The 15,419-nt window shown below is 39.8% G+C and overlaps 1 protein-coding gene across 7 annotated transcripts in view; it reads right to left on the reverse strand.

Moving 5' to 3' along the window:
- Positions 1-15,419, reverse strand: part of CALD1 (caldesmon 1) — a 197,610-nt gene that overhangs the window by 111,196 nt on the left and 70,995 nt on the right. For all 7 annotated transcript variants that reach the window (XM_026070399.1, XM_026070401.1, XM_026070398.1 and 4 more), the window contains exon 2: positions 7,521-7,614. The gene's annotated coding sequence lies outside the window, so the exon portion shown is untranslated. The remainder of the gene's footprint in view (positions 1-7,520; positions 7,615-15,419) is intronic.

Genomic DNA, 15,419 nt, shown 5'->3' on the forward strand with positions numbered 1-15,419 from the left:
ATGAAAAGGGCTGTGAGCCATTTTGCGTAATCAGCATCTACAAAACAGCAGGCACTTAAAAGAGACTTTCCTTATCATAAACCATAAATCCCTGAGCAACCTGACATGAGGAATACCCACCCTCCTATCTGTCACATGAATGAAGAGTGCTCTCCGATACTCCAATTCCTCCTTGAGTTCGTGAAGTTATATCCAAGTGTTTGACTGTAATTCAGTCACTCCACAAATTCCTCTCCCCTCAGAGGACATAATGCAGCCGGCCAAGCTGACGACAATATATGGCCTGGTCTCTCCCAAATGCCCAAAGGAGCCAACATCATTTCACTACTGAATGTAGCGTGGAGTGGAACATGGCAACTTTAATAAAGTTCAGAACAATAGAACTCAACAGTTTAGAATATAAAATAAGGGGAAATGTTATTTTCATTACAAGTAATGTAATTACAGAGAATAAAAAAGTAAACTTAAATTCTGAGATTTAAGGGCTAGCATCTCTTCTATTATTAAAGTTATTATGAGATCTCCTGAATATGATGTTGTAGGAGGCTATGATGTAATTCATGGTTGTGACATCATAGCTGTACAATTCAGCTCTCTGATGAGAACTTCCATGGCTATTGTAAGTCTGATAGCCCATCATTTCCTTGCTACAATGCTAGTGGTTAAAATTTTCCATGTGATCTTTTTCTTGTTGACAGTTACTGCACATTAGCAATAAACACATTCTCCAGCACCTCCTGCGCATTTTTATTTTGATTGTGTCTATCACCAGCCCTGTACTTCCATACTCAGCCTGGCTGGAGGAATAGAAGAGATACAGTCTACTCTCTTTGGAGATACTCCAGGTTTTCAGAGATATAACCAAAACCAGAAGGCTGTCCAGGGGGATTTTTACATCATCAAAAAATCAACTCGGAATGTAGAACTTCTTGTAGTCAAGTTTTGTTCTTTAAATGTCATGTATGGACCTTTGTTGACATACAACTCTACACACTCATGAAAACAAGATGTTCTCTAGGCCCTTTGACTTTCCTGGTAAAGCAGATTTTAAATAAATGCTTCACAAATTTCAGAAACAGATGTTAGATAGTAAAAATTGCACGTTTGCAACAGAAATGGCCAAGACCTACTTACTAGCACTTGGAATTTTCTATTTTGTGTTTCACTTCAGTACCAGCAATGGATGAAGAACACAACAGCTATTAGACCCTAGCCTTCATCTGGAAATGTATTTATTTTTTAAGCATATGTTACTCCAAGAAGTTTATGAGTAGAAATTAGTATTTTGCAACACTCTTAACTCTTCTGTTTCACTCATGTGCCTGCTACAGTTCTATGTCCATATAGCCTACCTTTTCTGAATCTTCAATAGGATTTTGGTTTTTCTACTATACCATCTCCTATAGCAGCTTATACAGAAGCTTCTCTACTCCTCATAGAGAGAGATATGCAGGGTTTGTATGATAATTTCTGCTGTGGTCAAAATATCATTTCACGTCATTCTAACTTCCACCTATCTCAAATAGAAATTATGGTCTGCAGCGAGTTTCCCACCTTCATGCTAGTGATGTCCTCTTTCCTTTGAGGAGCACCACTTACAACTGGGAAGGAGCAATGCCCTTCATATTGCTCCAAGTTCAAAAGTCAGTGCATGGTACCTTAAAAAAAAAAAAAAAAAAAAACAGCTCTGAAAGGTACCTCTTTTTAGATGCTTTCTTTTTCAGTTTAGCATTAGCAGTGATAACCACTAGTCTAAGAAAGCTTAAATATTGCTTCTCTTAGTAGTTCTAGCATAAATTGAGGGCCTCTTAGTACTCCTAGTTAGTCACCAGCATACTAATAACATACCTTCACTCTTAATATTGCTTCTTTCCTGAATGATTCAATTGGAGTATGTTTATTACATGTAGTAATAAATTTTTAAAACTTACCAATGATTTACTGACTCTTAGTCAAGCAGCAGAAGAAAGATTAATTCAATTGCCTAATAAATCACATTGTTTCAGTTTAGTTACATTCTACAGCCTACTTTATGCAGTCTGAGGTAGTCAGAGGTAATGTTATGGTCATAGGAACACAGTGGGGACACGAATATATAGGGACGTAAAGTCACCCAAATGGCTTTTTTGCTCAGAGCCATCTTAGTGTATTAGTAGCTGTTATTAGTTCTGGAACCAAGGTGAGCCCCCAGCTGCTTCCACACAGAGCTCTTCAGGTGCATCAGTCGTGCATTTCCTGCGCTCTGGGCTTCCCGGCACCAGACTGGCTCGGGCATGGCACCAGACTGGATTCAGCAGGGAAGCTGTGAACAGCCACGTAGCACCACAACAGAGTTACAGCCCAAGATGTGACTGCACAAAGCTGGCTCTGGTGTCACTGCATCTGTGTCATAATTAATCCACTGCCTCAATAAACTGTACCCTGTTAATGCTATCAAATAATCAGCTGTTGGTTATTAGTTTTAGTCAAATGCATGGAATAAAAACTTCAGCAAATTCTAGGAAGCAAAAAAATAACTGGTGGGACTCAGTGAATAAAAATAATTAATGGACCTAAATTTTATTTTGAGATTTGTGGTTTCTTTTTCGCGGACTTTTCTCAGGTTTTGCCATTCAAAGTTTTCTTTGTATTTGTAAAGAAAAGAGTCCTCAGTTTTAACACAAGGCAAAAACATGGCAGTGAGATTTGTCTTTCAATGATAAAACTAGCAAAAATGGAATACTTATGATAACCCTGTCTTTGAAAAACATCAGCAAAAAGCCCCCCAAGCTCCACGAACATGTTGCAGACTGCACGTCACATAACTAAGGACTACGCTTTTTTCCCTGAGGCTCCCAATTTAACACAGGGAAACACTACTTTCAACAAAAGATGCTATTCTAGCTATGTGCCCTTTTACCCCGTCAGAGAAACAGCTGGTATCATAAAGTCACAGCTAATTTGTATCATGTCTGCGTTAACAGTCGGATTCAGTTTCTATCAAACTTTCAAAGTTGGACTAATACCAGTTGATGGATGACAGCTTTTCTTACCTTCCTTCTCAAAACATATTTAAACATTGCCTCCACATAACTCCCCCCCATATTCAAAATGCAAGTGGAATGCTTTAACATGTTTCATATAACAAAAATATAGGAAAATTTATAACAACTAATAAGTTGAAGAAAAAAAATCCTAAAGAAGGATGAGAAAATTACACCAGGAGTTCTGAAGTTGTGTGACAAGAAAATAGAGCTGTAAGACAGACATGTGGGTACCAAGTGTAGTGGAAAAGAATTTTCTCTTAAAAGGGAAGAAAAAAATCACTTGCCTCAGGTAATCTCTTGTAGTTTGGGGTATCTGTTCTCCTAAAAAAAATGTCAGTCTGCCTGCAGAGACTTTAAGGGCTTTTTCAAGGTCAGCACTCAAGCAATTCAGGGAAGGCCAATTTCACTTTTTTTTTTTTTTTTTTTTTTTTTAAAGGGACCTGTTTCTCATTTACGTTACTAAATGTCATCTACTCTCATTTTAAGATCCCTGAAGCAGAATGCTTGTACTGTGTAAAGGGACTGTAGTGAAAGTGAGAGTCAGGCCAAAGACTTAACAGCTCCAAACCTGCAGCACTCATGTGCGAAAGAACTGCAAAGATCAGGCTCTTCTTGGAAAACAGACATAGGGGAATTTCCAGAAATTGGGAGTTCAAACTCAGTTCAGATAAACATCTAACTGGGCTGGTGCACTTCTAAGACTACCCTCCACAGCACCTGAGTCTACAGCATTAGTTTGAGACAAGATGTCCTTTTGAGATTTCAGCTACTTCCTGCTTCCAGATGATCTAAAAGTATTTGACCAAGCCTCTTTCATCCCATGATCTGAAAACATTATAGTAATGTATGCAAGGAAAATCTCCCAACATCCTGGAAAGTACGGAAATATTGTCTTTTTTTTAAATGCTTCACATTATAATGATTATCAGGGTTTTGAACAATCAGCCCCATCTCTCTGAAACAGCTCAGCTGCTCCATAAACTGTAACTACTACAAGTGAACAACATCCCTGGGAAGTTCAAAGCATCAATATTTTGGTTTTAAAGTGATAGGAGAAGTTATCGTGACAGAGCTGAGAAAGAGTGCTCATCAATGAAGACTGAGGAATCGCAGCACCCAGCCTCTCTCTCCCTCAAGCACACACATTTCCTGCCTTAGAAGGTTAATATCGCACAGAAGATAAGATACAGCTTCTGCTGTGCCTAAGCTGTGCTTGGCACTGCTCTCTGAAGGACTGCTTGCCAGCTAATGGAGCCAAAGAGCAGCATGCTCCTGCCACATCCTCTCCAGTGAGCTATATCTGCTCTCTACCTACTGGGAAGATGCAGATAATCAACTCCACTCCCTTCACTCCGAGTGCAACAGTGAGTCTGCCCCTACATAGGATCCTTATGCTTATTCTTTTTTTGTTTTTTTGTTCTTAAACCTCTGTCTGGCAAGGCTTGGTTTATTAGAAGCAGATTGCTCTTCAACTACTCAGTGTGTCAGTTTTACAATTCCTAGGTGGTGTAATTCCTGGAAAATAAAAAATGTTCTTCATCCAGAATTTTGGATGAGTCACAGCAGGTTTGCTTGTTTTGGTTCACCCTTAAATGAAGCATAACTTTCTATATCTAAAGGATGTTTTGCTTTTCTTTGTTTCAGCTGCTTATTAGCTGCATATTTCTTTCAAGCAGTCAGACTTTTCTAGCAAATGATACCCACCAATTGGGGCTCAGCAAGCAGTGAAAGGCAGCCATCCCATTTTCATGGGACTGTGAATTGCATCAGGAAGAACAACGCTATTACTTCTTGAGCTCGCTTTCCTGGTATTAAACTAAACAAAACCCCAAACAGTTGGCCTTAACACCTCTTCAAGAATGTAACGCTACACAAAAACCACCAGGTTCTCATCTCTCACAAGAGACCTTTTACCAAAAAATGCCCCGGCCATGAACAGAGGTCACCTTAAGTCCCAGAACCTACTGGGAAACTCAGGCTGCTAAGCTATACCCAGTTTCAGCACATCCTGACTGATGGAGTTGAGGCATGATTTGATGCTGCATCTCCTCTTCCAAGCAGCAGAAAAGACAGATTAGAGAAGGAAGACCCTACACACATCTTGGTATAACTCATCACAAAAAAAACTATAGAAAACTAGCCATCAGAGGCTATGCAGAAATGCTTTCTGTCCTGAATATTTAAGAGCTGACCAAACCCTTTCACGCAGAATACTTCCTAACAGTGAGTATCTTGACTTTTAACAAAATATACGTTTCCAAGGAAGATTAAACCAATCATTGTTAACCAGTCCCTTTGAACCTTAACCATATAAGATATCACTATGCTGTGACAGCAATTTATATAAGCACGTCTCAGTTTCTGTTCAAAACTCTGAATTGGCTATATTCAAGAATTAACTAACAGAAGAGTTACAGGACTGTCACATCAATACCAAGCTGTATTAATGCACTTTATACTAAGGTAAAGACATGTGCCTTGTTTCCAGTTCTTCATAGATATTTTGTTCATTTTTATTCCTTTCCAAATGAGTGTATTGGTCTACATAGTTTGTTTTAATAATTTTCTAAAAGCAACTACTGGCTTTTTCCATAGTATTTTCCTTCATGTCCTGTAAAGATCATCTTCCCATTTGGCCAGATTTACAATGGGAAGAGAAGGTTAATTGTGGAATATATTATCAGATTTTGCCTTTTTTTCTTCTTGACAGAATTCTTCTCCCACTTTGACAAGTGCTGTGCAAACACAACGGGACTTTAGCATGAGACAGATTAAGCTTTCCTTGTGCTCTCCACTTGAAGTAGATGAATGAGTCACTGAGGGACAGATTTTCAGATGGGATGCACTTTATGCATCAAAATAAGGCACCAGCTCAGAAGTACATTGAAGCGCAGATCTTCAGTTTTGAGCAGCTGAAGAGTCTTGTTGAAACACCACAGTTTGCATGCTCAGACACATCTACCACTCCAGTTGCCAAGCTGTCAGAGGAACTCTGGATGGCAGTCACTGTTCTCTGAATGTCTCATCCTAAACACAGGGTAGAGCACTTGCATGTCTGATCCCACTCTCTTTTGGAAACTGTGGCCTTAATCTCCTTGGCTCAGATTTTTAAGGTATTTAGGTACCTCACAAACGCACCCAAGGAAGCATATATGAGCCTAAATTCAGTGATCTCACTGGAAGAAGTGTTTTATGGGAAATTTTATCTTGTTCTGAATCAGAAAGAAATCATAATTCTGGAATATCAAAATTTCCCACAAACTGGAAATCCCAGACTGTGTCTGGCTCCAGTCTCAAATACTCCCTAAGAGCTCAAAAGTAATACAGAACTGAGAGCAATCAGGGCAGAGAACAGCCTGCAACAATTATCAGTCCATTCAGCACTTACACAAACCTTCTCAGAAGTGTAGGCAAAGTTAAATTTGCTTCCCCAAGGACAATGACAAAAACAGCTAAAACAGGCCCAGACCCAGCATTCCTGATCGGGGGGCGGGAGGCTGCTTGAGATGAAAAGAAATGCAACCAGCGCTCAGCCTCCAGCCCAGTCACTGCCTTCCTCCACACTGCTCTAGCCAGAAAGAGGGGAATGGGGCAGAGGTACAGAAAAGGGTCAGGCACACAGAGAGTGTGGTCACCCATTAGCAGAAATAAGAAGCTCACTGTACCCTGAGTTAACTGAGGATGCCAGTATCTAAGGGAGTTGCCTTGACCTCAGTGCAATATTTCTGACCCCATCAGTCTGCTGTCATAAGCACTGCTTAAACTTAAAGCCAGCCCTCAGTTTGTCTCCAGTCTGGAATTTCCGTATACCAAGGGGCTGTAGTTTACAGACATTAGAAACATTTCCTTTAACTGGTTTGTGAGCCCTTTCAGGGCACTCACTTGTTCTGTTTTTCTAGAAATGAAGTGGGGGAAAAATGTTTGTAAGAAATGTCTCTAAGTCTTATATGTTGTAAGTAGTCAGTAAGCACAGTTACTTGGACCTCCCATACTCACACAGTCCCCTCAGAGCCTGCTTGCTCTAAAAAGAACAGAAAATACAGTAGGACAGTAACATGACCAATACATGAGCTTAACACAAGTAAATATGATTTAAGGTGCACATTGCAAGCAGAAAACTTGCTGAAATCCAATAGAGAAATACATACAGCTGTGGAAAAAAAAAAGCCATACATCCACAAAATGAGTATTGCAAAATTCCAAGATTTTTGATTTAAAAATAAAATTCGAGATAAAGTCTTTTAAATCTGCTATCAGTTCTGAAGAAAGTAGTCTGTGGCAACAGTGACTCCAAAGGAATAACAGTCAAGGGTCTAACCGCTGTCCACTGAAGGCAGAGCTGTCCATTGATTTTCAGAGGGGTTTGGATTAGCCCCCAAGGAAGCAAGCAAGCACACAGAAGAAAACAAACCCCGATATTAAATAAAGCAATATAAAAAACCTCTGAATTTCACTAACAAGGAAATCTGAGGTAAGTACTTTAATCATACTCACAGGAAGGCAATCAGAGGAAATATTCTGATCCTTGCAGTAACAAACCAGCTGCTGATGAATTCAAAATGATGACTCCAGAAAATAGAGGTGATCACTGTGGAGAAATCAAAGAGCGAGCATTGTTTAGTAATGGTATAGTAATTGCACACATAAAAAAAAAAAAGCACTATTCATATGCCTTTGGTAAAGTCTTCTTTAGCAAAGCCTCTACAGAGATTTTTTTAAAGAATGGAATAAAATGCAGCAAARTTTTGCAAGAGATAGAAAAAAAAACACTATCAAAAGCTCTATAAGCTAGAGTTTGACAAAGCAGACTTGGAATTCCCAAAAGCTCTCAGCAGAGTCTCTCACTAAAACCTCTTTAAGTAAAGCTGATATGGGCTAAGCAGAACATTCTCTTGTGATTAGTAAGATATGAAGTAAAGAATCAAACTAGCTGGTGAGTTTCCACAACAGAGCAAAGCTTCCAGTGCAACTCCCTAAGGATCTATACTGGGACTTGTGGTGTTCAACATGTTCAGAAGTGCTCTTCAAAAGCAGATGAACAGTAAGAACAAAGTCTGCAGATGATACAAAACTATTCATTATAATAAAATCAAAAGTCAATGCAACAAGCCAGGGAAATTGTTCACAGTAACGAATATCTAGGGCAGACTGAATTCAGTGTTCGTAAGTAGAAGTACGGGGGAAAAAATAACCAGGTAAGTCTGTACATACACAGTGATCAACTCTGAGCCAAAATCACTCAGCAAAGAGATCTTGGAGTCTGAGAAACTGCTCTCTAAAAATACCAGCTGACCAGTCAGCAGTTATCAAAAGGCAAGTTAAGAACTGGGGGGGGGCAATTTTTGTTTTATCTAGGTCACACACAAATATACAGCATACCTACTTTCTCATTTTTGTGTGAAGTTCTGGTTACCATGTCTCAAGAAGAAGCCCAAAGAAGGACACCAATAACAATCAGAGCTATGACACAGTTCCTAGCTAGGAGGCTATGTAGAGCATGACTCTTCCATTTGAAAGAGAGAGGTAACTGAAGCAGGATGTGAGAAAGACCTCTAAAATGCTGAATGGTTTTGAAACACTAAATGTTGTTTCTTGTCATACAAGAATCAGAGTTCAAGAAGGAATTTAAAAAAAAAAAGAAGGATTGTTTTATTGGGTGTGAGATATCATAATCTGGATGTGACTTCTAGATTAGAAAGTCTCAAAGCAGAGATGGCCAGCCTCTGCGAGAGCACATAAGAGGAGCCATTCCAAACTTACCTTGTCTCTTTTGCTTTACCATAAGTGGTTGTCTCAGTGTCATGGTCAGATATAGGGTATTAGCCTAGACGGACTTTCGCTCTGACCCAACATGACAACACTTCTGTAAATGTCAATTTATAGCAGAATAAAAGAGCTGCCACCCTGATACAAAGACGGTTCAATAATTTGTGGGTAATGTAGTGGAAACTCATAATGGACACCCAGGAATAGAGTAAAAAACAGCTTCATTAAAACAGCTTTATTTTTCTTTGAAGATTCACTCTGCATTCAGCTACCACTTGGCAGTATAGAGACTCACCACACTAAAAATAAAAAATGCACGCTTTCTTCAGAGAGTCTGCATGGTCCATTCTTTTCATACTCAGGCATCTCCATATAGAACATCCTGTTGCCAATGTGATATACAGATGAAATGGATTATTTACAATTACTGAAGCCTACTGTAAGTAATTTAGGATCAGAGCATGAGAACATATTTGTATTAATATCTGGTTATTCAGAGGGCACTCTCACTGACTTTTGGGGACTCTTGATGTAAATGACTGTTCAGCAACTTCAAAAATGGTTTCCACAGCCTGGTCACTAGGTTTTATAGACACCTCTCTGTGGGTTACATTATTGAAAGCTTTGGGGTGGTCAAAGCCAAGACTTTGATTCATTCCATTATAAGTTTTAATATCAGATTCAAAAGAGATCGGAATCCCCTTTTGGTGCTTAGTAAGCATTACTATTCATATACCACACCACAGAGAAGAGCAGTGTGAGAGGACATCCCTAATAATCAAGATCTGAAAAGAGCAACCAGGAGCTTTCCATCATCTTCCTTTCACTGGTTACTCCTGCTTATAGAGAGAGCAGACTGGGCTCTATCAGTCCACAGAGCTCTGACTCATGTACAGTGTGAAAGCCCTTCCAGGTTACTGAGTTCATTCAGACTTTTTCACTGCTCTGAAAAGTTGACTTTGCCTATTTCTATTTGCTTAGTGCACACCACTTGACTCTCAGCAGGAATAGCTTGATGACATTCAGATCAGATCAGCTACAGGGGTTTCTGGGTCTAAAAGGCTTTCTCTGCTTCAGACGGTTTGCTCTCTTACAATCTCTTCAAGATTTTTTAAAACTGGAGACAGCCCCATGAAAGATTCTCCTTTTCTTTCCCACATTGTTGCTAATATTCAAGTCACACAGTCCTCTTCTGCTATTCTTCTTGTATCCATTCTGTCCTAAAACAACATTTTTTTGAATTGAGCTCAACATAATTTATAATATCAATAAAATAACTGAAATATGTTCTCTCGCTATTTGCTATCCAAAAGAACTTCCATCACACCACAATTCCATTGTGAAATGACTATAAAGGGCTAAGAACCAAACAGGAAATTTCCACACAACTTGAGCATGAAGGAAGTTCAGGTCCGGGTCAAAATCCAGACTTCATAAATTTAAACCCTCCAATCCAAGAAACATCACTAGGGTTTGGACACATTATGGCTTGTAATCTTCAATGGTAAAAATTGGCACAAGTTTTACCGACTCTTCTCTCCTTAGAATTCCCCCAACCACAAACTTTAGGTTCGTATTCTGCTAACATTCACGCAATGGCATTAACAGCATTGCAAACCTAGCCACACACCTAGCACTGCACATTCAAGCACACAGTGGAACTAGGTTCCTAGTATCTATAAATTGCAATTTTAAAAACACAAATGCTTTTATCAAAAGTTCTTTGTGACTTAAGAAGTGAGGGAATTTTTACTACCTTGATTGTGTAGCTAGGGAAACCAAAGCACATCCAAGGCCTTCAGAAGGTGACCTCTGACAATCAGGACTTTCAGATGAACGGTATATGCATGCACAAACCCACACATGAAAAAAAGCATGGTTCCCTCTTACTCTGTTAGTGAATTTGGGTCCATTTCACCAGGTAGCTTTGAATGAAAATAAAGTTACAGAGTCCAATTAACAGTTATGTGCTGTAGGTGGCCCATTTTATCCGCTAGTTCAGTGGCTAGGGCCTTGATAGGGTTCAGATCTCATCTCTTCCTGAAGGGATTTCAGCCTACATCTTCCCAAGGGCACCCTAGCTCTAGGATGTTCTTCTACATTCCTTCCTATCTAAGGGTAAAAGAGGGACTAGACCACATTAGTGTAAACATCCAATGAGCTCAGTACCCTATCTCTGACAGTGGCCAATATCGGATGTTTAGGGCAGGGCACAAGAACAGAAAAAGCATATAATGATGCTTCCCGTGAATACTTTCCCAGCCTCCCAGTCACAGTTTGTGACTTCCAGAATGCCTGAAAGGTGGAACGTGTGTATTTACTGTTCTCCATGGCAGCTTTTTTTCCATTAGTATTTCCACTAGCTGTAAACATTCAGTAAAATCCCACAGCAGAGAGATCGACAGCTCACTAAAGTGCTATGTGAAGAAACAGTTCACTTTGGAGAAGTAATTAAACCTTCATACTAACACTGGAACTCAGCTATGCCACTTCCCAGCTGAATATTCAGTCACCTAATGCATAGTTAGGCATGGTATGCAAATAGAAAGTGTTTTTCATTGCACCACCCATTATGAAGCAATCCCAAACTGCCCCACAGCCAGGTGGTCAAGAAGCTCTTTTGGAAATAGGACATCTAGATTTCAATCACAAGTACTTATTTAATCATTTAGAAAAATGAAATAATATCAGTAGGAGAGTGGGAGCACCATAAAGACAATTTGAGTGCACTTTGGACAAAAGAGGTAATCACACTCATACAATGTTTGAGGTTGGAAGGCACCTCTGGAGGTCATCTAGTCCAATGCTCCCGTTCAACCAGGGTCAGCTAGAGCAGGCTGCCCAGGACCATATCCAGTCAGGTTTTGAATAGCTCCAAGGATGGAGACTCCAAAACCTCTCCAGGACCTGTTCCTCTCTGGGAACCTGTTCCAGTGTTTGATCATCCTTAGAGTAAAAAAGTTTTTTGTTATGATTAAATGGAATTTCCTGTATTTCAATTTGTGTCCATTTCCTCTTGTCCTTTCACTGGGCACCATTGAGAAGAATCTGGCTCCATCATCTTTACTCCCCCACAGCCACAGAGAGTGGCTGTTAACCTGGGATCTCATTCTGGTAGGTTAAAGCTAGGGATTTTTGCCAATAGATTTCAGTATTGGCTCTTGTGCAAATTAATTTTTTCACAAGTTATGAAAATGGGAGGAGGAAACCATCTTTAAAAAAACAGTCTAGGTGAAGTATTTCTTTGTTTATCCATTTCTTCCAGATTTCTTTTTTTCCCTTCAATTTTTATGTCAGGATTGCCATGTAGTTTATTTATATAGGAAAACATTACAGAGGGACCATTTTAAAATTATATATAAAAAAAAAAAAAGCTTTCCAACTTTACCTCAAGGGAGCACTTAAAAAAATTTTTCCAACTTCTCCTCAGATGTTCAATCATTTTTAACAAAGGAGGCTTTTATTATGGTATTTGGCAGAACTACCATAATGACAGAAGAGGGGCACAGGAAGCCTTGTACTCATCCACTAACATCAAGCAGGTGCCCAAGGAATTTATTTTCCAGGATGACCTAAAAAAGGGGAGGTGGGCTGTCTCCTCATCTCCTGTGAACTGCTCACCTAACCACTTTTGAGCAGTTTATCAGTATACAACATCAGAATTTAAATTAAATAAAAACACCTATTAATTCCCCTGCAACAATACACATGGAAGTTTAATTTTAAAAACTATAGTTAAAGCCCATTGACTTCAGATTGAGCACACATTTACATGATCTGTTGAACATGGATGGTTTGTTCTGTCTGAGCTCTACTTCCCAGATGGCTGCAGCGATCTCCTAGTTCGCAATTTTTTTTGTCAGTGTTATGACTGGGACTGCTGTAGTATTGCAAAGCCCCAGCATGCTGGGTGCTATACAAACAGCAAGACAAAAAGATAGTTCTTACTCCCAAAGACCTTATAAAACAAGTACAAAAGGGATGAATCTACACAGTAGAAATTTCTGATCCAATAGTTCTTCTCAATGACTTTAATATGCTATTATGTTATATATGTTAATATGTTATTAAAAAAAGGATTAGAGAGTTCCAGTGCCATCTCAACCTCAGCTGAAGAATGATAGCTTTACTGTGGTCCTGTGACCATTAGGACACAGCCCACAGGTCTTCAATGAAATCTTTAATCTTTCAAACATGTAGCTATGCATATATACCACTGTTAGTTTTCAAATGACATAAAGCACTCAGCCTATTACAGCTTCATCTTTCCATGGTCTCATCTGAGGAGGATTTCAATGACACAGAAAAGTATCAATAAGTACAGATGCATGGGGAAAAGTGAGATGGAGGAAAAAGTTCCCCACCCCATCCTATTTTCTGTTCATGAAACACACAGGCTGCATAAGGTACAGGGCTGATGGTCTCAATAGTCCAGATGTGCTCAGGGTCTAGAGGTAAAGAGTCAGAGAAGAGGGAAATCATGATGTCAGCAGTGCGTCTTCCAGCCCAGCTGCAGACTATATTGGACATGAGGGGCAGGGAGGAAAGAAATCCTTCTCCAACATCCACCCTTTGGCATTCAGCTTGTTGGGGCCCACTGGACCCCAGTTTTAATCCACTCCCAACCCCATAGGCATAGCAGTACACAGAATAGTTCTCCAGAGCCAGACTCCGGGGTACCCTATCCCATATGCTAAGATGCTCAATGAATGTTCTTAACTACAAATTTGAATCAGAGTCTGTGGGTCTTTAAAATAATGTGAGGCAGGCTAATATACATTAGGGGAGAGTGTTTGTGAAGGAGGAAGATCTATCTCTTCCCTTCGATCAAACTGCTAATACACTAGTAAATAACAAATTATCTGACCTACAAAGTTTCAGGAAATAGCATGCTTCTTCTCAGCCCTCTAAAAAAATGCCTTACATTGATCTCAGGAGTGGAGCACCACAAGTTTTTTAGGAAACAGTCATCCCCCTTCAGTGACTCTCTCAACAGAAGTAAGCAACTGTTGATATAACAATTGCCTAGATAAAGGCCTTTATCCAACATGTCCTGACATGAGACAGGAAAGGCAAGAGAACTGCTTCGTAAGGTTAAACACAAAAGACAAGACTAGATGTAGCTTACTGAGTGGAAGTGGATTGCAAGGTCTTTGTGTGGCTATTCTTGAAAGTACAGGCTAACAAATAAGTGAGGCATGTGTATATCTGAGCAGATGTGGCTGGAACGTCATCCTCAGCCACACAAATACAGCACTTGCTCCCTTCTTTGGCCACGTTCATGCTACTAAGCAGAAACCATTTGGTAACGACAGAGCAGTGACATTCACATTAGCAGAAAATCAGATTCCTTGTCTCTTCCTGCTTTCTTCAGCACTTACAGCCCACAGGAATAGACAAGAGGGTTGCGTTCTTCACGTGCTCCACACAGGGTCTGATGTTCTCACAGGGATAGCACTCAAGATTCCATGGACATCAGTGGCAACAAGAACAGGCCAAGCTTTAGAGTAAGAAGAATAACCATTTGTTTTCATGTAAGCTTGTCTCCCCAGTAGAGCAGCAACATGTGCAGCAAGGAACAGCCAACTGAAGAAGGGTTTTCCCCTTTCCGGTTGTGATCTAGAAGAACAAATGCTTTTACATTTAAAAGTCAAAACTTGCCATGTTCCTTTTTTGATGATCTGCAAACTGAACATAAGCTCTCCTACATCACTGACCATGGATACAAGTGTGTCTGCTATAGAACATGCTACCAAGGGACATCATTTACTGATAATAAGTCCCAAATTCCTTGCAAATCTACATCTCCTGAGATATCCAGTCAACTGGCTACTGCAAAACTTCCAAAGCATCTGCTGCCAACTGCTATAACAACTGCAAAATGTGTGGGGTTCACTGTACCTTTTGGGAAAAGGTTTCAGAATGCTCAGAGCTCTTATCCAAATGTTAATAATCCATAAAGAATTAATGCATAATGATTCAGAAAACAGTCACTTGCAACAGACAGCAAATGGACAGATTTAAAGCATCTTTTGACAGCTGCTAGCATCATTCGACATGACAAATGAAAGAATTGGCTCAAAACAGGAAGAGAAGCACAGCTAAAATAAGTCTGTAATAACAAAAACGTCTCTTGAGAAAGCTCTGTTCTCCTCCTATGTCTTATTTAGTTATTGAATGTGAACACATGGCTGGGATGGGTATCAGGAGAGGGGAAGCTGCAGTGAACATTCTGCAAGTTACATTCTTTTCAGGGAATTTTAATTAATGGTGTTTCTGAAAAGAATTTTGATTGACAGGATTAGTGCTAGCACTAAAAGTGACTATTTGTGGATCCTGGAGCTCACAGCTCCCATCAAAATAAAACAGTTTAGAAAAGAGCTTTGTGCAAATGAAGACATTCCCTCAGCAGGGAAGGTTCATGTGAACATCTTCTGTGGCTTCCCTTCACATGGGTTTTTCACTGGAGATGAGATAGCAGAAAATCCCTGGAGAAGAACACCCTCCCCCGGGTACAGAAGTTTTGATTCAAGTTTTCTAGGTTAGTCCCTGGGGAACATTTCTATAATGAACCAAAATGAAACTCTAGGAATGACTGTTCCCAAACTTGGGGGGAACATTTGGTTC

Source organism: Apteryx rowi, unplaced genomic scaffold (genome assembly GCF_003343035.1).
Source record: "Apteryx rowi isolate R43461 unplaced genomic scaffold, aptRow1 scaffold_31, whole genome shotgun sequence".
In the NCBI taxonomy this organism is placed as follows: Eukaryota; Metazoa; Chordata; class Aves; order Apterygiformes; family Apterygidae; genus Apteryx; species Apteryx rowi.